Raw genomic sequence first — 25,068 nt, 5'->3', positions numbered from 1 at the left:
GGACTGCCTCCTCCATGGCACCAAACCTTTCATCCATTCACAGAACCAAATGCTTCCCAGAGCATCCTGTATCTTGTAGAGCTTCGTGAGTCCTTGAACCTGATGGGCTGGTATTTCTAAGTAAATGTTGATTTCGTGAGAATCTTCCATGCCTTTATTCCACCAACATGGGTGTGACCTTCACCTCTGTGCTAGTTAGACACAGCAGCGAGAGCCGTGCGTTCATCCTTTGGCGCACCTCCTGCAAAACTTTGTACGGCAACTATAACTATTCCATTGTAGAGCCAAAGAAATGGAAACTTGAAAACTGGCTACAAACTGGCTGAGGCAAGGATGGGAACCCAGATTACCTGATAACATAGCCTGCCTGAGGACTGTAGTGTATGAACCCAGAAGACCTCCCTTGACTCCAGAACAGTGAATGAGTCCCAATTGCCAGAAGGCAACATAACGCAATTTTGGCTCCAAATGCAGAGAAGGCCAGCAGACTCTGCTCGACAATTCAGATCTTCATTTATCACTTTCTGGGAAGGCTATCTTATTCAACCAGAAAGGTATACCTTTGCATAAATAGGGTAACAGTGCCAGCCTCATTGGACTATTGTGAGGACTACCTGAGATTAAAAAAACAAAAACAAAAAACAAACAAACAAAAAAACCCTTAATGCTTAATGAACACCTACAAATGCTAGACTTAGATGTTTTGTTTTGTTTTGTTTTGTTTTGTTTTGTTTTGTTTAGCTGGACATGGTGGCCTTTAATCCCAGTACTTGGGGAGGCAGAGACAGGAGAATCTCTACATAAGTTCAAGACTAACCTAGCCTGTATAACAAGTTCCAGGAAAACCAAGGCTACATAGTGACACCCTATCTCAAAACAAAACAAAACAAGAACTTTAAAATCTCAAATGGGAACTTTTAAACCAAAAGTCTGCCCAGTACTCTGGCATTAAAAGAAAATCCACAAAGCCTGGTCTCTGAGGTTAGAACACAGTCTTGAGTCCTGAAGGAAAAGCAAGAGTCAGAAAGAAAGAGCAATGAGAAACGGGCTTCCAGGTAGACGGAAAGCTTTGGCAATTGGCCTTCAATGTAAACAATCAAGCCCCACTGACAAATCTACTCCTTAGTAGAACATCCCAGGAAACCAACACTCCAAGTCGGAAGTAAAAATTCTCGCCTGTTACATGCAAACCTCCCAACTAAGACTCACGGGCCCTGGAAGGTGCCCCATTGCTTCAGGCTCAGACCCTAGCACCAAAGGGGTTAATGGTAGGATTTGTTTGGAGGAAAAGGGAGGATGGATAAGGGATGACGGTGAGCCACAACCACCCGAGGACCACACTGAGTAAAGGAGCTAAGCATCACGATCCTCCATCAGAGCTCATCACCCTTTCTTGCGTGGGCTCACCCTCATCCCCACCCTTCACCCATCTCCAAGGCTGAGCTTGAGGAGCAGAAGAATTTGAAGTAGTGTCAACTTGGTGAGTCATGACTCTGAGTCTCAACATCTCTTGAAAAGTCAGAATGTCCATCCACACCAGGTCTACTAGCTGGTACTTTGGCAGCCTAAAATAGCTGAGTCAGGATCAAGGTGGCTTCAATAAAATAGCCAGGGATCTGTCGGCTGTTCAATCCCACAGGCCCTCTCCACACGTGCACATGATCCATGCTTGCTTTAGGCACAGTTCCCCCTGGGACTCTATCCCTCAAGTCATAAACCCCTCCAAAGTTCGAGCTAAATTACTGAAGATTAGTTGACCTGAGATTCTCAAGTCTAGTATAGTGGTCTTAATCTGGAACCTTGGGAGTCATATTTGGCGGTCTTTAGGTGAAAACCAGGCACTTTTAAGTTTTTAACACGCTCCTTCAAGTGGCTCAGAAGCACATAAAGCAGGAGGATTTCATCTCCCTCTGTCAGGGGCAGAGCAGGAATGACATTCAGCAGAAGCACGGTCACACTAGCTCTTACACTATTGAAATAGCTCTGTACTAACAAGTGACTTACAGACACACAAAGCTTTCTGCAGCTTTGCCACATCCCACACCCAGATCTTACCCCAAATCCTCTCCTCCACTCCATCACCTAGCAGCTTGCTAAATATATAGAGATCTCCACCAAAAAGCCCTTCTTACTTCTGATTGGCTAGTACCTATGTCTGGTTATTGAAAGTCTAACTGTTGCCCTTTGATACAGAACAGGGCCAACAAGGTCACTCACAAGCAGAGAACACTGCCAGAAAGCCCTGGATTCTTCCCAAATATATCCTGGCTCAGGAAAGTAGCTGACTGAGTGAAGATGACCTCTGCCCCTGAGCCTGCCTCCATCAGCTAACACTTCCTTCCACAGACATAAACAATGCTTGGGTGCTTTCCAGTTCCTGTTCACACATGGGATTGGCAGATGTAGAAATCATTCTTCCCAAAGAGCTCACCAGGCATCTACCTGTATTCCTTCAACCCTGACCACACACATCTGGATTCCTTCCCTGGGAAATTAGAAGCTGGGACAAGAATAATAGCAAATATAACCTCACAACTCCCCACCCCCCAAGACCCCACAGATGCTTCCCTTGTTTATGCCTTGGAAGGAAAGACTCCAGTCTTCCTTTTTGTTGAGAGAAGATACTATTCACAGATCCAGCAGCTTCTGGCGTGACTATGAAAGACAGCTGCTTAGGGTGTTTAGGAGAAAGCACCGGACCTTCGAGCTGAAGATTCTTGCTGCAGGTTGGTGTCATTGGGAATAAATCACACAAGGACATTTTGCTTAAAATAGAGCAATCGTAAATGATCAAGCTGTCTGCCAGAGTTATGTCCTAGACCAGAGCAGAAACAAAATGTTCCCAGGAGGCCCTCAGTCCACTGATATACACTTTGACAAATAGAAAACAGCAGAGGTGGGATTCAGGGTATCCCTTCAAATCAAAAGCCAGGAAAGTAAGAGCTGGAAACTGTATGGCAGACAGCGAGGATATCCATCGGTCACTTTGGAGCAGGCTTTAGGAAAAGTGATAGGCACACACTAGTTAACAGGAGGCCAAAATACAGATGGCCCTCACAGTGTAGGATTTCTTGATGTTTCTAGATTAGAGGCTTCTCTTGTTATTTCGCCCTTTTAATTATTAAATGTTACATATATATATGAAATATACTTCAACAGTGTTATGATTATATAAGGTCATAAAACAACCCATATCTACCACACAGCTTTTTAAATAATTGCCTATACTACTGAGGTCCCACTGTGTGCCTCTCCCCTACTCTATCCATCCCAACCACAGTCCTAAAAGTTCATGCTCCTCTTTGACTAGTGATGTTACCGCACGTGGGCTCTATGGAATTTTCAGCTCTCTCTGTAGAGGTGCTCAGTAAACAGTCACATGACCGCTGCAGCACCATGCTATAAACATTCTGAGGATTTGCAACCCCATCTGGCTCCTGCCACTGGGATTCCGGGGCTTTGATTTGCTGCTGGGAACAGATGAACTGACGTGTCTAGTTTTGACGTGATGCTGGATACATCGATTTTTCAAGGACTCTTCCAAGAACAGCTGTTTGTTGCTTCTAAGTTGAGACCATGCCCAGAGTGTTTGAGGATGGGATTTTTTGGAACCTCCTTCCCAAGCCTTTGCCTAGTACCTCTCAATAGCCAACTATGAAAACCAAAATGCCTTGTTGAAAGCCGAAACTAAAAGTGTCTTGGTGGTGGTGCCACTGAGATGAGGCAGATGACGTCAGACGATGCTGCTGAGTTCCATGATGATGGTGACAATGATGGATTTCCATAAGAACCCTGTGAAACATGCAGAGAACATCTACTTTGGTCCCAACCTGCAGATCAGAACACTGAGACCCAGAATGATGTGGTTCCTTGTGTAAGGTCACAAAATCAGTAGGATGTGGAATAGAAAAAAAGAAAGCGAACAAAAATAGCATCTAATGAGGGAATTTGATGTCGTACCAAGGGCTTTATGTGTTTCACACATTCCTTTTAAACTGACCCTACCTGATGAGAGGTGTCTCTACACCATTGTAGAGAAAAGAATTAAGGCTCAGAGCTCAAATGACTTCTTCAAAGGCCACAAGAACCATAATCCATAATTCTAAACCCAAACCTCAATCTTAAATCCAAACCTCCTTTTCTTCAATGGCAGCTATAAGCAAACTTCTAATATGGTTGAAGTTGGAAAGGAGAGACCAAGGATCAGTGTTGCTGAGATCATAGGGATCAGGTTAGAGGGTACATCTCAGCAGGTCAAGACTTCCCAGAAAGAAAGAAAAAAAAAGATCTTGGCCACGAGGCAGGAATGAGGTGCAGCAGTGGCGGGATACCAGGGAGCACTAGCTGCCTTCTCTAAGGAGTCTGGGCTGGAAGAAAGTTAACCGAGAGCTCTGCACAGAGAAATCCTAAAAACAAAGATCCGCCTTCTGTCAGAGCAGCCAACCACGAAGCAGACCGGGTATCAAAGCACAAGGGTCATTTTGCATTCTCCAAATCATCCTCTCCCTGAGAGTATTCTGGTTTTGCCTGTCCTTGCGCTCTAAACAACATAAAGCAGATTCCCAGAACAGGGGAGATAAGATTTCCAAAGTAATCCTATTTTCATCTCAGGGAACAAGATGGTTCACGGAGGTGGCGTCTTCCAGTGTTCTGTGCTGGTGTTTATACAAAGTTCAAAGGCAGCTCCCACAGATGCAAGCTGATTATGCAAACAGGGTCACTGCTGACTGACAAGAGCTGCAGCGTGCTAAGGACAGAGAGGCTGTCAGCCAGGACTCGGAAAGCAAGGGGCATTTGCAGAGCTTCTTTTTTTTGCAGAGTGTGCAGTTTGTGTGGACACCTTGGAACCGAGCTAGCTTGATGGCCGGACTTAATGGAAGCCACTGTGACGTCGGGGCTCGACTGCCATAGATCACTTGAGTGCTGCATGTCAGAGGCATCCTAAGGGCCTTCCCACGAATATAAAGACTCCTGGACCACATGAGGGGATTGTCAAAGCTATTTATTGGCATTCAGGAGACCTGCACAAATAAGCACACAGGAAGCCTAAGGAGACAGGTATAAAAGTCAAGTGTAGAGTGCTATCCTTGAATGGCCAGGTGGGGATTAAGTAAGGTAATGGGCCTAATGTCATTAGCACTGTGCCCAGCACACAGAAAGCACTCTGTAATGCTGTCATTATTATCCGCATGCACTCTCTCATCTAATCCTCAGAACCAGCCCATGAGTTAAGCACCACCGCTCCCTCTTTACAGATCAAACAACTGAAGGGGATAAACTATTCGTTCATCTAAGGTCACAGTTAGGAAGCAGCAGGCGACCTTGTTTTACCTCTCAGATAAGCTGGTGAATACATGAAGCTCACTGTAATAAATAGGACAGTTATCCTGAAATGAGTTTTATGCCTTTGCCCTCACCAGTCTTTTCCAGTTATCTCTGCCCGTCACCAACTCATCTGATGGAGCATTAATGTTTAGGGAAGCTGTCTGTAGCCCCACATACAGCTAGTAGTTTCACTGGTGTTATGTACCCTAGGGACTTGCACCTTTATAGGGTTGACAAGACTTATGAAATGTCCATTCTGATTTGCAAATAGGTCTGACAGGACAAGCATCCAGCTGGCTGACGATTTTAATAGCAACTCCTCCTCTTTAGTGCCAAGTAACAGAAATCAAATGTCTCTGGCACACTGCATAGCTCAGAAAATGCATGCGCTCGTGGTTAACTTTGCCAGGGATATCATCATAGCCTATAGGATCTGGACGGAAGTTGTTATCATCCTAGTCCCACTTGGAGCCAGAACACGTGCTTCCTAGGTAAACGCCAATGTTATTTCCACCACTCATTCTTCATTCAATCATACTAACTGACCACCTACTATGTGTCAGGAATTGTTGCATAAGGTTAGGACACCACAATGTACAAGTCAGGCTGGCTTTTCACATCCATGAAGGGAGCAAACAGTGAGCTGTTAACAAGACAGAGGTCAAGAAGGAAGCAGAGAGGTGAGACAGGATGGCTGAGAGACATAAGCAGCATTGCCAGGGATGTCCCCAAGAAAGTGACATCTTAATTAAAATGTGAAGGCTAGGACGGAACCAGACATGCATCATGAAGAGAACAAGAGTAGCTCACAGGAGGCTCCTGGGTTGGGTTCCACTAACCATCCGCAAGCACCTTTGAGCATACAATAGTGATTTCTGTTTTTCTTTTCTTTGAGACACGTATGTAGCCCAGAGTCCTATAACTCTTTGTATAGACCAGGCTGGCCTAGAACTCACAGAGATCTGCCTGACTCTCCCTGCTGAGTGCTGGGATTAAAGGCATGCACCACCACCACCTGACTTCAGTAATTATATCTTGAAAGAACAGTGGGAAAGGAAATGATTCTCTTCCCTGACCAAAGAGGCTTTTGTAGGAAAGGTGAACTCTAGAGATGCTCTTGAGTTACCATGGCAACACTAAAGTTGTTTCCCTTTTCTTCTCCCCCACCTCCACCTGACTCTAAACAAGGGGCGTGGCTTGGGCATCAGAATTTCAGAACTTCCGTGTCTTAGATGCTCATTTCCCAAAGGAGCCTACTCTCCGGGCTCTCTTTAAGGAAATAGCTGCACAACTCTGTTTGGGGCTCAAAAACTGCAAGATGGTGATTTAGAATTGGGCAGACAGGCTTGAAGTGTCCTCTCTTTCGTCATCAAGATGAATTATTGATGTTCCACACCTACCAGTGTACTCAGAAAATAGCAGTGATGAGTCTCTGCCCTCCCTTGCCTTTCTTCTGTTCTCCCCCTCCTCCTTCTCCTCCTCCTTCTCCTCCTCCTGCTCCTCCTCCTGCTCCCCCTTCTCCTGCTCCTGCTCCTCCTCTTCCTCTTCTTCCTCCTTTCCCTCCTCCTCTTCCTTCTTTTCCTCCTCCTCATCTTCTTCTTCCTCCTCTTCCTCTTCTTCCTCCTTCTCCTCCTCCTCTCTTTCCCCAGATTCTCTGGCATTACACATAAGAACCCAGGCTGTAGAGCTAGAAAACCTGGATTGTATACAAAGTGTGACTTGCTGTGTGACTTTGGGCAGTCACTTTACCTCTCTGACAATTCTTTCATCAATGTAATGGGATTAATAATATAGGACACATATATACATATACAAGAAAGATAGATACCTAGCTGTTATCATCTCTGTTTTATAAATTAAAATGTGTGATTTTTAAGAACTCTAGGAAGCTAACACGGGGGTTTTCTTTTTAATGGTGAAAGGGTCTCTGGTTATACGCATAACAAGGAACCGCCACATAGTGGTCTGATACCATGTATCAGATTTGACATCTTTTAAATCAAGAAGCAAGATCATGATGAATAGCCTTCAAGAATCCTCTTACATGTATAGTAATATCCGTGCCTTGGGCCAGCCTTCTGTGTGCTTTACTTGTATTGACTCTGTAAACTTCTCCCCCACAGCTAAGTACTATCACAACCTCCATGTATGTCACCAATAATGAATCTTAGGCCAACAGAGATTAATATCCACAGGGTCACAGGCTGGTGACTGATGAAGTTCAGGGGGAATAATAAAGCAATGTGAATCCAGTGTGTGGCTGCTAACTGCTCACCACCTCATCTCAATGCTCCTGCGCACCCAGGAGGAAAAGAACAACTACTTGCCTAGTCCTAAGAGCCCTGGCCTGTAGCAGTAACAAGGCAGCTTTTGCGGTCCTTCCTGATTCATTGCCTATATTAATGGGGTTTTCAGGAACCTATTAAAATGTCAATAGCTCTCAGCATCAGAATTCTTTCTACATCACTCGGTACAACCTAGAATATCAGATTAATGCGGCAGTGGCCTTCCCTTGACAGTCCCTTCTTATGATTTCCCAGGCCTTGCACTAACTCTCGGAACCACTACATCACAATCAATGTCGTTAAAAAAAGGCAAACAAACCAACATAGTTTTCGTGGGATGCACACAGTAATTTCAAATAACCTTGCCTTCCCTCTCAGACATTCTTCCCTCAGATGACACCAGGAGTGCAGATTACAGTGGACATTTTCTGACTTGAGAGCAAGCTGGCCGTACCCTGTCAAAAGCCCAGCATGGGTGCAGGGACCAACCAACCACCTTAGAGGCAGAATGTAACTGAAACAGACTGAGTTCTTCTAGAAGAGCTAAACTTTGCCTGGCGTGGTGGCACAACGCCTTTAGTCTCAGCACTCAGGAGGCAGAGACAGGCTGATCTTTGTGAGTTCAAGGCCAGCCTGGTCTACAGAGAGTTGCAGGACAGCCAGGGCTACACAGAGAAATTCTGTCTCAAAACAAAACAACAAAAACAAAGGAGGAGACAAGGGGAGAGAGAGGGAAAGAGAATGTAACACCTACCTCTGAGAGACAGACAGAGAGAGAGAGAGAGAGAGAGAGAGAGAGAGAGAGAGAGAGAGAGAGAAATATAACATCTGCCTGTGGTCTGTAGTGAAGACAGAATTCAGCTGGGGATGCTCAGACTTTATTCTCACACCTGCTTCTTCTGCTGAATGTGAAGCAGCCACCTGGCATGTCTGGTGCTCTGGTCGCCCTTGTGCTGAGTGGAGATATTTGCTGATGAGTAAGGGCTCCATTGAGCATGCTCAGTGAGAACTCCAAGCCTCTTGGCTTTGAACCAGATGGCCGTTTGGAACTTGGGTTGCCCATAGCCCTCCCTCCAGTTTCTGGAACCACGGATTATAGTTCTCTAGAGAGAAGGGATTTGGGTAAGAATCTCAAATTTAAGTATAGTAAGACCGCCCACAAACTTGGCTTTCAACATCTGTCCTTGCTACATCTTCCAGAATTAAGCCAAACTAGCCCATTACATCAACCTGAGTCCCTGATTCGAAGTCAAGCTTAGGTAAAAGTAGGCAGGGATGTGGAAAACAACTTCCTGCTTTGCTGGGTTTTCATGGAAACTCGTGACAAACCAAGGCTGGGTGTATGAGAAGGCAAGTCTTGGGAGTTGTCAGACTGTTTTTGCAGTTTTGTCCCTTCCTCCTTCAGCATGGTGAGTTTAAGAGTTCGTTTGCCCTACCAAGTTTGTTTTGTTTTGTTTTTCAGTTGTCCTGTTTTCCTTTGTCCCATGTCCTGGCAACAATCCTAGGTACCAGCTGATTCCTACTGTGCCCGTTCAGGCCACTTGCCCTCTCTGCATAAGAGGACGGCAGAGGGGTGTGGTGGCACTCTTTTCCCTAAGGAAAATTCTCAAAAGACCGGGCAGTAGAGTTGCTGAGCAGAGCCCAGCTGGTTACATGAGGATGGCTAGAATGCAGGTCGGGTTTGGTATTCAAACGGAAACGCTTGAGGCCTCAGGAAAATTCTAGGAGCTCATGAATTTTAGCATATTTCCAAAATAATTTCAGGCTTACATAAATGTTTTCTAAAAATGTACAAAATATTTCCATGCACCCTGCCAGTAGATTTCCCAAACATTAACATTTTTCTGTGCTGGTTTTGTTTGGGGTTTTTTTTGTTTGTTTGTTTGTTTGTTTTTGTTTTTGTTTTTGTTTTTTTGGTTTTTTTTTTTCCATGAACCATTGGAGAGGAGGCTGGGAACACATCATAAGTTGTGGTTGAGCATTTCAGAGTTCCCAGAGACAAGAGTATGCTCACACACATCAACTCAACTGGGGAAATCAGGACATGGGCCTCACATGGTACTATTAACTAGTCTGAAGATCTTATTCAGTTGACGTGCTAGGTTTCTTTCCCAATTGTCCTATTTTTCTTTATAGATATATATATATATATATATATATATATATATATATATATATATATATTTACAAAACTCTTGTCTCAGTTCCCTTCCAGATTCATATATGGAGGACAACTGTCATAGCTCTACGGTATCTTTCAATCTGTTACAGCTCAAGATTATCTTGGTATTTTGAAAAATACCATTTCTTTTATAGGATGTCTCTCAATTTGGGATTTGTCTTTTATGTCCTCAACATCAGACCCAATTTGGACAGCAACAGGCTAATCCAATGGATCAAATGGGATCTCTATATCTGTGCTGATATAAAGGAAAAAATGCTTTGCTATAAAATACATGTGCTAAGTACAGAGAAACTAGTGGAATTAAGACACACGGCTTCCTGGCAGCCACTACAGTGTTAGTTGGTTTAGACAGGAACCATCAATGGATGTTAGCTTTAGTTGGGTGACAGCTTGAAGACTCAGGGAACATCTCCTCACAAGATGTTTATGAATCACAAAAGAGGAAACAAAAACTTTATAGTTCAGGGATCAAAAGGTCCATCAATATCACCAGCACTGAGGAAACATAACCACCTTTTGATAACACAGACAGACATATCCTTTCTTCTGCAAGAAGAAAACACCATTCCCTGCCCAGAGTGCTTGCGTTTTAAAGAACCTCGGTTCTTCCAGGCTGCATCCCTGCCCTAATAGGTTCTGCAATCTTTTGTTCACCTTCACAGATGCCTTGGCAATCAGCTCCATGGAAGCTAAGGACACTTAGGATGCTGAAGGAAGCAAATGACCTGCTAGACAGAAGAAACCCCATGAAAGTATGTAGGCCATGCGACATTCTCTGAATGGCAGGGATGGCACCAGAAGACAAGAGTCCAGGCTTCAAGACAGGGAGACATCTGTCTTTAGCCCCTAGTGGGTAGTGAGCCAGGAGGGAGGGAAGCAAGCAGGTCACATGAAGCTGTAGGTTGCACATCCCATTCCTCATGTTGTGAAAGGCATACTTGACCTGGTCAATTATCAATGCTTGGCACTCACCAACAAGTGATAAACCTATGCCTTTCAGCCTTGTGTCTGCCTGTCTCTCCATCTCACCACTGTTGGCAATGCAGGGGTTGACATGATATTCATCTCTCAGGGTCAATCCAGAGAGATTGCCACTCATACACACTGTCCTCTAGGCTTTACCCCACCCATGACTCCCTACCTTGAAGCCAGCATGTTAACCACTCCATCTTTCCCTGTGATACCTTCTGACTCAGAGAATGTCTGTTAGAAGAGTGCTTTGTAAACCTTTTCCACTTGAAACCTCTTTGCTTGAGAAATTTTTGTGCAGCTCCAGGTTAAATAAGTAAATAAATCAAGTATGAATCAGACAATGGTAATAAATCATTAAGAAATGTATTTTTAGCTCCATATCCAAATCCCCCCCCCCCCCAGGAGAGAACTGGTCTCCCAGGAGTGCTGATACACTTGTGAACACAAGTGAGACCATCACTTCTGCTCAAATTCCTCACCCAAAAGAGACCTACTCAGAGCCCTCAGGACACAGGAACCAAGGAACAGCCCGGGGACATGATCCTTCCGGTTTCTGTCTGCACCCTGGAGCTGACCCTGTGCCACAGCTCTCCATACCCAAATTCCACCTGGAAAGAACTGGTCTCCCAGGAGGCTTACAGGCTTACAGGAGGGACAACCCACAGTCAGAGTCAGCAAGACCAGCTAACACGAGAGATAACCAGATTTCGAGCGGCAAGGGAAAGAACATAAGTAACATAAACCAAGACTACTTGGCATCATTAGAACCCAGTTCTCCCATCACAGCAAGCCCTGAATACCCCAACACACCAGAAAAGCAAGACTCTGATTTAAAATCACATCTCATGATGATGATAGAGGACTTTAAGAAGGACATAAATAACTCCCTTAAAAAAAAATACAGGATAACACAGGTAAACAGGTAGAAGCCCTTAAAGAGACATAAAAATCCCTTTCAAAATTACAAGAAAACACAACCAAACAGGTGAAGGAATTGAACAAAGGGAGGCAACCCTGGAGATAGAAAACCTAGGAAAGAAATCAGGAGTCATAGATGCAAGCATCACCAACAGAATACAAGAGATAGAAGAGAGAATCTCAGGTGCAGAAGATACCATAGAAAACATTAACATAACAGTCAAATAAAATGCAAAAAGCTCCTAACCCGAAATATTCAGGAAATCCAGGACACAATGAGAAGATGAAACCTAAGGATAATAGGTATAGAAGAGACCCAAGATTCTCAACTTAAAGGGACAGTAAATATCATCATCAAAATTATAGAAAACTTCCCTAACCTAAAGAAAGAGATGCCTATAAACATACAAGAAGCATGCAGAACTCCAAATAGATTGGACCAGAAAAGAAATTCCTCCTGTCACATAATAGTCAAAACACCAAATACACAAAACAAAGAATATTAAAAGCAGTAAGGGAAGAAGGCCAAGTAACACATAAAGGCAGACCTATCAGAATTACGCCAGACTTCTCATTAAACTATGAAAGCTAGAAGATCCTGGGCAGATGTCATACAGACCCTAAGAGACCCACCCATCTCCAAAATTTTAAATCAGACATGCTCCTGTCTAAAGGAAATACAGGGACAAAGAGTAAAGCAGAGACCGAAGGAAAGACCATCCAGAGACTGCCCCACCTGGGGATCCATCCCACATGCAGACACCAAACCCAGATACTATTGCAGATGCCAAGAAGTGCTTGCTGACAGGAGCCTGATACAGCTGTCTTCTGAGAGGCTCTGCCAGATCCTGACCAATACAGATGTAGATGCTTGAAGCCAACCATCAGACTGAGCACAGGGACCCCAGTGGAGGAGTTAGGGGAAGAAGTGAAGGAGCCGAAAAGGCCTTATTTGGCATCAATGGGAGGGGAGGCCCTTGATCCTGTGAAGGCTTGATGCCCCAGTGTAGAGGAATGCTAGGGCAGTGAGGTGGGAGTGGGTCAGTGGGTGAGTGAGCACCCTCATAGAAGCAGGGTAAGGGGGAATAAAATGGGGGTTTGCAGAGTGGAAATCGGGAAAGGGGATAACATTTAAAATGTAAATAAATACAATATCCAATTTTAAAAAGTATGGTCAATAATTTTTGTTAAAAGTAAAACCAAACCAAACTAATATTTGACTACTGGATTGACTAAAAGGTACTCTTTGTTAGGTTCTTTGAATGATTAGAATATTCCCAGTCATGAATAAAAGTTGTAACAATAAAAAAAATGTATTTTAAAAGTTAGTATACATATAATTTTACTCTTTATTAAAAGCTAAAAAAATTTGCATACTAATTAGATGGATGTATTCTTTGATTGCTACATAAGGATTTGTATTTTACCAGGCGTGGTGGCACATGACTGTAATTCCAGAACCTGGGACGTGAAAGGACTTGGATCATCAGGAATTCCTGGTCATGCTCAGCTATAGTGAGTTCAAGGCCAGTCTGGGACACATGAAACCCTGCCTTCAAAACAACACAAAACAAAAAGTAATTAATTTAGTATGAGAATTTGATACTGGTTGAAATAAAGTATCTTCAGTGTTTGCCAAGTTGATCCCTATTCTGATTTTATGATCATCAAAACTGTTGCTTTGCAAAAATACAAGTTCACGGTGACAGAACTATGTGTCACTTCATAAACTGATAGAAATGTCCTAATCCTAAACCAAAATTAATAATTTTTATGAAAATATTAGCAACCCACAGAGCAATTTTTTTAATTTTTTTCTTTTAATATTTATTTATTTATTTAATGTATATGAGTACACTGTTGCTGTCTTCAGACACACTAGAAGAGGTCATCAGATCCCATACAGATGGTTGTGAGCCACCATGTGGTTGCTGGGAATTGAACTCAGGACCTTTGGAAGAGCAGTCGGTGCTCTTAACCACTGAGCCATCACTCCAGCCCCCACAGAGCAATTTTTATAAAATTATTTTATTTATTTACATTCCAAAAGTTGCTCCCCTTCTTGGTTCCCCCTCCCTTAGTTCTTTACCCCATCCCCACCCACCCACCTACTGCCATCTCACCTCCACCAGGATCCCTCTTCCCTGGGACATCAAATTTCCACAGAATTAAGCACATCCTCCCCCACTGAGGCCAGACAAGGCAGTCTCTGGGAGTTCTGAGGAGTCCAAGTTAGTTGACACTGTTGTTCTTCCTATGGGATTGCAATCCCCTTAAGATCTTTCAGTCCTTCCTTGACCTCTTCCATATGGGTTCCAAACCTCACTCTGTTGGGGTTGACTGTAAGTATCTGCTTTTGTCTCAGTCAGTCACTGGTAGAGCCTCTCAGAGGACAGCCATGCCAAGCTCCTGTCTGCACGCACAATATGGCTAAGTAACAGTGTCAGGATTTGGTGTGCATGCATGGGATGGATCCCAAGTTGGGCTGGTCACTGGGTGGCCTTTCTTTCAGTCTCTGCTCCATTTTTGTCCCTTCATTTCCTTTAGACAGGAACAATTCTGGGTCAGAATTTTTGACTGTGGGTTGGTAACTCCGTCCCTCCACTTAAGTCCCTTTCTATCATCTACTGGAGGTAGACTCTTTGAGTTCCCTCTCCCCACTGTTGGACATTTTGGCTAAGGTCACCCCCACTGAATCCTGAGAGTCTTTCACCTCCTGGGTCTCTAGTACTTTCTAGAAGGTCCCCCTGCCACTCCCACCCCCAGAGGCTGCATAATTTCATTGATTCTCCTGGCCTTCTGGGCTTCTCTATTGTCTCCTACCCCCTACCTGATCTTGTTTCCCCTTTCCTCTCTCCTGCCCCTTTACCCTGCCAGGTCCCTCATTCCCTCTTCCTCCTGTGATTTTCGTCTCCTTTCTAAGTAGGATTGAAGCATACCCATTTGGGCCTTCCTGCTTGTTAAAATTCTTATGGTCTGTGGGTTGTATCATGGGTATTCTGTATTTTTTGCCTAATATCCACTTATCAGTGTGTACATACCATGCATGTCCCTTTGGGTCTGGGTTACTTCACTCAGGATGATTTTCTAGTTCTATCCACTTACCTGGAAAATTCATGATATTTACATTTTCAATAGCTTAATAGTATTCTATTGTGTAAGTGTACCACATTTTCTGTATCCATTCTTCAGTTGAGGGACATCTGGGTTGTTTCTGGCTTCTGGCTATTATTAGTAAGGCTGCTATGAAATCGTGGAGCACATGATCTTGTGATATGGTGGAGCATCTTTTGAGTATATTCCCAGGAGTGGTATAGCTGGGTCTTCAGGTAGATCTATTTCCAATTTTATGAGGAACCACCAGGAGTAATTGTACCAGTTTGCAATCCCACTAGCAATGGAGGAGTGTTTCTCTTGCTCCACATCCTCGCTAGCATCTACTGTCTCTTAAGTTTTTGATCTTAGCCATTCTGATTTGTGTAAGATGGAGTCTCAGGGTTATTTTGATTTGCATTTCCCTGGTGATTAAGGATGTTGAACATTTCTTTAAGTGCTTCTTGGCCATTAGAGATTCCTCTGTTGATAATTCTCTGTTTAGCTTTGTACCCCATTTTTAATTGGGTTATTTGGGTTTTTTTCTTTTCTTTCTTTTTTATTGGATATTTTATTTACATTTCAGATGCCATCCCCTTTCCCCATTTCCCCTCCCTAGAAAACCCCTATCCCATACCCACTTCTCCTTTTTCCTTTTATACAATTTTTTAATGTTAACCAATGGTTTTATAAATTTGGTAATGCTCAATATCAATCAGAAGTGTAACCTAATACCCAACCTAGATATATCAACTATCTTTGACTGGCGGAGACATGTGAACATCTGTCTCTATGTCTGGCCCCCCTCTCTCTTTCTCTCTCATCACCTAGCTCCTCCTCTCCTTACTCCTCCCACCTTAGCTCCTCCTACATATTACCCTTCCTGTTAAAATAAAACTTTTCTCTCAAAATACAGTTAGAGCATAACTATACCAATTTATGTCAGTAAGTGCAAGATAGACCTAATACCCAGTCCATCATTTTGTTGGCTAAGCAGAACCTCTGTCATCTCTCCTAAATAAAAGACTTAGTTCTGAGCCTGGCTTTTTTTTTTTCTTGGCTTTAGAATGAATGTCAGCTAAAAAACCATCCTCTCAAATCTTTTCTCTCAAAGTAAATAGCAAGGATTGGCTATGAGTTTTCAACCCCATCAGAAATCCAGAATGACTGAGTTAACTGAAATTATAGGAAGCACAAAGCATAGCTTCTAAAACATAGCCAATTTATAGAGACCTATGAACACGTGGACAGTCCCTATTCTACAGAACGTTGGAACATCTGATCTTCAGCCTTCTGGCCCAGGATCATCTGACAGACCTAGTGATGCAGAATTATTAAGGGCTGATTACTCTGTATTGGCAGATATAATCAGTCAACTATTTTACAAGTGTGTCCTTTTCTGGACAGTGATTTGTCTGTAGATGGAAAGAAGCAATTCTTGCCTAGTGGCTGACTCACCACAATTGGGATAACTCCAAAGATGCTCAATTTCTTCTTAGAATCCAATACAGAAAGCTGTCAGGAGCAGACAGGTCTCTAATCAAAATGAACATTAATACAGAAATGTTTGTAATGTCAATTCTGTGGATTTCTGATGTTTTGAAAACCGACTATTTATGTAAGGCAATCTGGACTGTTGTCTGTTAACTCCTCTCAGCTATTTCTAAAGAAAATACAGAAAACACCCTAACAATAAACTCAAAGCCATGAATTTTCTATAGGGCCTTAACTCACAGGCTAACCATCTCAAATCAGTTAAAAAAGTTAAAGAAGGACTGGGTCTAAGCCTTGTATTTTTAAATACATTATACAGGCACAATGCCTATGATACTAACAATATTCATCTCACTTTCATATTAATAAAAAGCTCATACCAATGAAAGCCTTAAATTTGAAATCAAAGTAAATTTTGTACCCATTTAAGAGATTATAACTTCATCTTAATAACAATTATACATATTTCTACCAGTAGGTTATGGCTGTGCAATAAATCCTAGCTAATCCTCCCTGTTCCACCAAAACCACTACTTTTCCCTAGAAAGACAGCCCAATATTAACCACCTCAGTCCCCAAGCCCAGGGAATAGGGGTGTCGACTCTTCATTAACTTCTTCAAGCTGATTATGGGTGTTGAGATATTAGAAGAGGGGCAGGGGGAAGAGTAAATTGATAAGCCTCTGACACTGTGTCTTCACTGCATCCAGCTGGAATTCCAGGACATCAGAGGTTCTCGAGCAGGTCTGCTCAGCTTGCCTGATGAGTAGATACACCAAGGCTATGTATTCTGCAATATACAATTCTCAAAACAAATTTTAGTATGAAGATAATTGTTTGTTTGAATTCTGGAATCTAGTCTTCTGGTGGCCTGCCTCTGTCATGTCTAATCCATATAATTCTGGGAGTTTCTATGAGGGTGTGCTCCCACCATCCTCCCATTTTTGCCTTCCTGCACTCAAATTTCCCAACATCAGGAAATCCGAACTTTCGGGCACCTAGGCCCTCCACTTCCACTGATGCCTAACCCCTTACCCCATTCCCCCCCTCCAATTACTATGAGGGTGTGCTCCCACCATCCTCTCATTCCCACCTCCCTGCTCTTGCAATTCCCCGACACTAGGGAATCCAAACTTTCAGGTACCAAGGCTGTCCACTTCCACTGATGCCTGGCAAGGCCACCCTCAACTACCTATACAGGTGGAGCCATGAGTCCCCCCCTTTGTGTGCTCGGGCTAGAGATTTTAGAATGGCTACTCCAGCTTGTTTCTTAGGACCATTTGCTTGAAAAATTGTTTTCCAGCCTTTTACTCTAAGGTAGAGTCTGTCTTTGCACTGAGGTGGGTTTCCTGTATGCAGCAAAATGCTGGGTCCCGTTTATGTATCCAGTCCATTAGCCTATGTCTTTTAATTGGGGAACTGAGTCCATTGATGTTAAGAGATATTAAGGAACAGTGATTGTTGTCTCCTGTTATTTTTGTTATTAGAGGTGAAGTTATCTTTCTGTAGATATCTTCTTTTGGATTTGTTGGAAGAGGGTTACTTTCTTGCTCTTTCTAGGGTATAATTTCCCTCCTTGTATTGGAGCTTTCCTGTTATTATCCTTTGTAATGCTGGGTTTGTGGAAAGATATTGTGTAAATTTAGTTTTGTCATGGAATATCTTGATTACTCCATCTATGGTAATTGAGAGTTTTGCTGGGTATTGTAGCCTGGGCTGGCATTTGTGTTCTCTTAGGGTCTGTATGACATCTGTCCAGCATCTTCTAGCTTTTATAGTATCTGGTGAGAAGTCTGATGTAATTCTGATAGGTCTGCCTTTATATGTTACTTGGCCTTTCTCCCTTACTGCATTTAATATTCTTTCTTTGTTTTGTGCACTTGGTGTTTTGATTATTATGTGACTGGAGGTATTTCTTTTCTGGTCTAGTCTTATTTGGTGTTCTATAGGCTTCTTGTATGTTTATGGGCATCTCATTCTTTAGATTAGGGAAGTTTTCTTCTATAATTTTGTTGAAGATATTTATTGGCCCTTTAAGTTGGGAATCTTCACTCTCATCTATACCTATTATTCTTAGGTTTGGTCTCCTCATTGTGTCCTGGATTTCCTGGATGTTTTGTGATAAGAACTTTTTGTATTTTGTATTTTCTTTGACAGTTGTGTTGATATTTTCTATGATATCTTCTGCACCTGAGATTCTCTCTTTTATCTCTTGTATTCTGTTGGTAATGCTTGTGTCTATGACTCCTGATTTCTTTCCTAGGCTTTCTATCTCCAGCATAGTCTCCCTTTGTGATTTCTTGATTGTTTCTACTTCCTTTTTTATGTCCTGGATGGTTTTGTTCAATTCCTTCACCTGTTTGGTTGTGTTCTCTTGTAATTCTTTAAGGGATTTTTGTGTTTCCTCTTTAAGGGCTTCTACCTGTTTACCTGTGTTCTCCTCAAATTCTTTGAGAGTGTTATTTATGTCCTTCTTAAAGTCCTCTATCATCATCATTAGAAGTGATTTTAAATCTGAATCTTGCTTTCCTGGTGATATGGGGAATTCAGGACTTTCTAGTGTAGGAGAACTAGGTTCTAATGATGTCAAGTACCCTGGGTTACTGATGCTTATGTTCTTGTGCTTGCCTTTTGCCATCTGTATCTCCTTAGTGCTACCTGCCCTGTCCCTGACTGGAGCTTGTCTTTCCTATTATCTTAGTTGTATCAGAACTTTGTGGGGTGGGTGTAACTACTGGGGTAAGTGCTGGGGCCCAAAATCTGCTCAGTGCTCAAGTGCAGTCAGGATGCTGCCCAGGTTAGAGCTCTGGAAGCCCCGTTTCCTCTGGGTTCTTAGAGATTGGGAGCAGAGCTGCCACCCAAGATCTGCTCAGTGCTCTGGCCCAGACCAAAGGGAACCAGTGGTCAGGGCTGGGGGTGACTTCCTGGGTCCTTGTGGGTCCCAGTTACTCCCTGTTTGGGGCTGGCCTTGCTGTCTGCTTACCTAAGATACTGCCTGAGTTAGAGCACTTGGGATCCCCACTTCCTCTGGGTTCTTAGAGATTGGGGGCAGAGCTGCCACCCAAGATCTGCTCAATGCTCTGGCCCAGACAGGGTTATTTAGTTTTTTAGAGTCTAACTTCTTAAGTTCTTTATATATTTTGGATATTAGCCTTCTATTGGGTGTATGGTTAATGAAGATCTTTTTTCAATCTGTAGATTGCCATTTTGTCCTATTGACAGTGTCCTTTACCTTACAGAAGCTTTGCAGTTTCATGAGGTTACATTTGTCAATTGTTGCTCTTAGAACCTGAGCCATTGGTGTTCGGTTCAGGAAATTATTCCCTGTGTTCAGGGCTATTTCCCACTTTCTCTTCTATTAGATTCAGTGTATCTGGTTTTATATGGAGGTCTTTGATCCACTTGGACTTGAGCTTTGTACAAAGAGATAAATATGGATCAATTTGCATTCTTCTACATGCAGACTGCCAGTTATACCAGCACCATTTGTTAAAGATGCTTTCTTTTTTTCTTTTCTTTTCTTTTTTTTTTTTTTCATTGTATGGATTTGGTTTCGTTGTCAAAGATCAAGTGTCCATAATTGTTTAAGTGTATTTCTGGGTCCTCAATTCTACTCCATTGATTGACCTGTCTGTTTCTGAACCAGTACCATCCAGTTTTTAATCACTATTGCCTCCCAACCAACAAAAGCCCAGGACCAGATGGTATTAGTGAAGAATTCTACCAGAACTTCAAAGAAGACCTAATACCAATACTCCTCAAACTATTCCACAAAGTAGAAACAGAAGGAGCACTACCTAATTCATTCTATGAAGCCATAGTTACTCTGATACCTAAACCACACAAAGACTCAACAAAGAAAAAGAACTTCAGAATAATTTCACTTATGAATATTGATGCAAAAATACTCGATACAATTCTCCCGAACCAAATCCAAGAACACATCAAAACCATCATTCACCACAATCAAGTAGGCTTCATCCCAGGAATGCAAAGTTGGTTCGATATATAAAAATTCATCAACATAATCCACTATATAAACAAACTCAAAGAAAAAAAAATCACATGATGATCTCATTAGATGCTTTAAAAGCCTTTGGCAAAATTCAACATCTCTTTATTTTAAAAGTCTTGGAGAGATCAGAAATTCGAGGCCCATACCTCAACATAATAAAAGCAATATACAGCAAACCAACAACCAATATTAAATTAAATGGAGAGAAACTTGAAGCTATTTCACTAAAATTGTGGACAAGACAAGGCTGCTCACTATCTATTCAATATAGTATTCAAAGTTCTAGCTAGAGCAATAAGACAACAAAAAGAGATCAAGGGGATATAACTTGGAAGAAGTCAAGGCATCACTATTTGCAGATGATATGTTAGTGTACATACACAATCCCAAAAATTCTACCAGAAAACATCTACAGCTGAAAAACTACTTCAGCAAAGTGGCTGGATATAAAATTAACTCAAGCCAGGCAGTGGTGGTGCACACCTTTAATCCCAGCACTTGGGAGGCAGAGGCAGGCGGATTTCTGAGTTCGAGGCCAGCCTGGTCTACAGAATGAGTTCCAGGACAGCCAGGGCTACACAGAGAAACCCTGTCTCGAAAAACCAAAACCAAAACCAAAACCAAAACAAAAAAAAAAAAAAAAAAACCTCAAACAAATCAGTAGCTTTCCTTTATACAAATGATAAACAGGATGAGAAAGTGAATAGGGAAACAACACCCTTCACAATAGTCACAAATAATACAAAATATCTTGGTGTAACTCTAACCAAACAAATGAAAAATCTGTATGACAAGAATTTCAGGTGTCTGAAGAAAGAAATTGAAGACCTCAGAAGATGGAAATATCTCCCATGCTCATGGATCGGTAGGATTAGCATGGTTAAAATGGCCATCCTACCAAAAGCAATCTACAAATTCAGTGCAATCCCCATCAAAATTTCAGCACAATTCTTCACAGACATGGAAAGAGCAATTCTCAACCTCATCTGGAAAAACAAAAACTCAGGATAACAAACACAATTCTCAATAATCAAAGAACTTCTGGGGGAATCACCATCCCTGACCTCCAGCTGTTCTACAGAGCAATTTTAAAATGAAATATCCTAACATAATCCAACCCAAAGATGTGCAGATTTGATGTTTACATATTCAGGGAGGATGATAAAAATATATATCAAGTCTTTTGCTTTCCATAATCAACAAGAGCAGAAAATTTTTCCATGTGAATTAAAGATACTGAAATTCATTAATATTCTATAATATGTTCATGCAGCACCCAACCACCAGCACTGTGTAACATGTCTGCATACTCAGTACATAGTCGCATGTTCAGAACTGGGGTCACACAATGAATGAGTCATGGGCATGGGAACCATTTGTATTTGCTGACTTTTCATAATCCCTGACATTCAATCACATAAACCCACACAGGTTGACAACAGCTTAAGAAGCTGTTTGTTACAACATAATGATCAAGAAAATAAAGAACTGTGTCCAAGAACCTCAGATAGAAAACCCCAGGATTGCACAAGACAGATCCCACAGAGTATCATGTCTACAGAGGGGCTATTCAAGTAGAAACGACTGTGTGTTTGTAAAGCTACCATAAAGGCAAGCCATTGGAAGATAGTCTGTTCTTGCACAAGCATGCGTGTACACATAGGTGTGTATGAGTGTGTGTGTAAAACTATAATCTAAAATACAATTTCGAAATTACTTGCATGAGATCTTTTTGAACCATACATTTCCATTCCTTCCCTTTAAAAACATTGCTAAGGCCGGGCAGTGGTGGCGCACACCTTTAATCCCAGCACTTGGGAGGCAGAGGCAGGCGGATTTCTGAGTTTGAGGCCAGCATGGTCTACAGAGTGAGTTCCAGGACAGCCAGGGCTACACAGAGAAACCCTGTCTTGGGGGGAAAAAAAAGTAGTCATGGTCAAAAGGTGGTGGGGCAACAGCAAAGGTTAATGTTTGAATATTATAATAAAGTCAGCTATGATTTAGCCTATAATAGATTTCTAACTATGAAAGACTGAATTCCATCTAAAATCGTTGCTTCTTATTTCTGCATTTGGTCAGGCAGAGTGGTATCATTTAGGTGGAACTGAACCAAGAGAATAGACTGGGAGAAATATTAATTCCTCTGCAGAAGTTTAAACAGAAGTGCTACAGAGTCTTCTGTCTTTGCTTACTTTTTTTAAAATTTAGGGTTTATAAGATTAAAGGATATTTTGAGTTAATATGTTTGTAAATAATGTTCATAACAGGATGTTATACAAAAGTCATTATGGAATATGAAATAAATTCTAGCTGTATAAAATATGTAAAGAGATAAAAATGATTGCATGGGAAAATGGACACTCAAGGACATCCAAACCTTTCATATTTTTGTTCCAAAAAAATTAGAGTATTCCAGGAATGCAGCTGATATCCTTAGCTTATTCTGTAAATAGAAGAGCGTCGAGCAGCTTTCTGCTGGCTTGCATCCTGGGTTTGTGATGCATGACATTCTGTACAGGTGACTTTGGAACGTCTCTTGCTTATGCGTTGGTATCACAGTCCCACAGGGAGCCATCAAAGCTTTGTTCCACAGTTTGCACCCTGGTAAACAGAAAGGAATTTCTCTAATATGATAAGCAGGCCGTGCCTTCGCTGTTGGATAATTTTCAGATTTGTACCACAAATTTCATAGTCTCCACAGATTACAGAGATGGGAAGTTCTTGTATTCTCTGGACAGCTGACAGATGGGAAAAAGCCAACAGTATCACCAGCCAATCGATATACACTGTCCCCTAGGGCCATACCAGGGTCTCTGTTCTGTCCAGCTCACATAGCTGGTGGTGCCTGCGGCTGCTGATGTTTGATATCAGCCAGTATCTGTCACATGCATGTCTGGCATTGGATAATGGTGCTCTTAGGAAGCACACATTTTTTTTTTTTTTTGTCAAGTTCATTTTCTTGGCCTTGACATGTCCTTTTGGAGAAAATCTTAACTTGTAGCTGGAAGCCATCTCCCTTCAGCCATAACTGTGTACTATGTGTGAAGAACTGTCCTATAAATTCTGTTTTGTGTGTTATGATCCTATGGTAGACATGTGTTCAGAGCCCAGAGTTTGACTTGCCTAGACCTGTCTCTGACAAAGCACTGCTTGCTCTTTACTGATTGGAAGCAACATGTGAAAAGGAGAACTCTCCGGGAAAGGGCCATTCACACACACCCTTTATGTGAGCAGAGAGGCAAACTGGGCCAGAGTCCTGTGCATGAGCCACTATCTTTACTTCCTTCAGACAGGGCAGAGTTACCTCTAGGCTTCCTTGCCAAGACTAAGTATTGTTGCCAATTTGAGCCTGTGAAGCCTAACATGTGTTTTAGCACAAAACAATGAAATCAGATTTATTTTCATTCAGCCATCTCGTCTACCAGCCCTGCTTTTTTCTGTTACTGGTTGATCATGGCTTAAATATCAACATGGAGTACTTAATGTTTTTCCCAAGAGGTCTAGCTGCTAACAACTGCTTTGAGCATCCAAAAGTGATTGTGTGTGTGTGTGTGTGTGTGTGTGTGTGTGTGTGTGTGTGTGTGTAAATGATTAGGGACAGAAACAGGGACAAGTAACACTGGCAAGGCTGACCGTGTTGAATTCACCTCTGGAGAGAAAGAAATGGTTTGAACAACATGGGGCCTTGAGAAGGTCACTTCCGTTTCTGTGGCTCAGACCTCTTCTTCTGAAGTGTTCATCAAAAAGAAATGTTGAGGGTTGAGTAGATCAAAATATGCAAAACACTTTTAACTTGTTAATGTTGGGCCATTGAGATGGCTCAGTCAATAAAGACACTTGCTGTGCAAGCCTGGGGATTTGAGTTCCATCCCTGTCACCCATGGTAAGAGGAGAAAATTGACTCCCAAAAGTTGCCCTCTGATCTCCAAATGCACTCCATGGCACATAAGCACCATGAGGAAACACACAACTCAATACACAATGATAACAATAAACACAATTATTTTTTTTGAAATTAGTTTTTACCCCTTTAGCTTGTTTGTTACATCCATGTGCCAGACATCCTAGAGACTTATTTTATTTTGAATGATGGCCGTTCTACTGCCTCAGTCCCCCAAGTGATGGGACTGTAGGTGTCAACTATCATTCCTATTTAACTGACTCAGTTATCATCTAGAATTTAATTTTAAAAGAAACTTAACAGGTCTAGAGAGGTGGCTCAGCAGTTAAAAGCATTGGCTGCTCTTACAAAGGACCCAGGTTCATTTCCCAGTACTCACATGGTGGCTCACAACCCTTTGTAACTCCATTGTTGAGGGATCTGATGCCTTCTTCTAGTCTCTGTGGACATCAGACATGCAAGTAGTGCACAGAGGTACATGCAGAAAAAACACCCATACACATAAAATGATTTTTTTTAATTTTAAAGGAAATCTTACATCTAGCTGGAGAGATAGCTCAGCAGTTAAAAAAAAAAACTTTATGTGCCAACTGTAAATAGAAAATTAGTACAATTTGCTACAAATATAAAATATCAATAGTGCATTTACTGAGTCCTTAATACTCATCGCTCAGCACAGTTCTACATGGTTTGACTTGTTACAACCTCACGGCACTCTAAGATCTGTGCTACCACCACCCCCTTTAACCATGAGGAACTGAGACACTGGAGATAGAAAAACTGCTTACAGATGCATCATTAATAGGTATTCATGCTCTTCAGCTATGTGCCCTTGACCTGGCAAGACCTGGGTGGAGGGAATTACTTCACAAAACTAGGTG

General features: G+C 42.1%; 1 long non-coding RNA gene across 2 annotated transcripts; it reads left to right on the top strand.

Annotated features, from left to right (window-relative positions):
* The first annotated feature begins 8,646 nt into the window (after positions 1-8,646).
* On the top strand, positions 8,647-13,287 carry LOC143434404 (uncharacterized). 2 transcript variants are annotated; one of them, XR_013103876.1, is made up of 3 exons: positions 8,647-8,732; positions 10,458-10,547; positions 13,116-13,287. It is a non-coding gene; the product is annotated as an uncharacterized LOC143434404 (long non-coding RNA). The 2 variants fall into 2 exon arrangements; XR_013103875.1 differs by lacking the exon at positions 8,647-8,732 and adding an exon at positions 8,831-9,019.
* The last annotated feature ends 11,781 nt before the right edge of the window (positions 13,288-25,068 follow it).

The sequence above is a fragment of the Arvicanthis niloticus genome, chromosome 14 (assembly GCF_011762505.2).
Source record: "Arvicanthis niloticus isolate mArvNil1 chromosome 14, mArvNil1.pat.X, whole genome shotgun sequence".
NCBI lineage: Eukaryota > Metazoa > Chordata > Mammalia > Rodentia > Muridae > Arvicanthis > Arvicanthis niloticus.
This window is presented reverse-complemented; position numbering and strand designations above follow the sequence as displayed.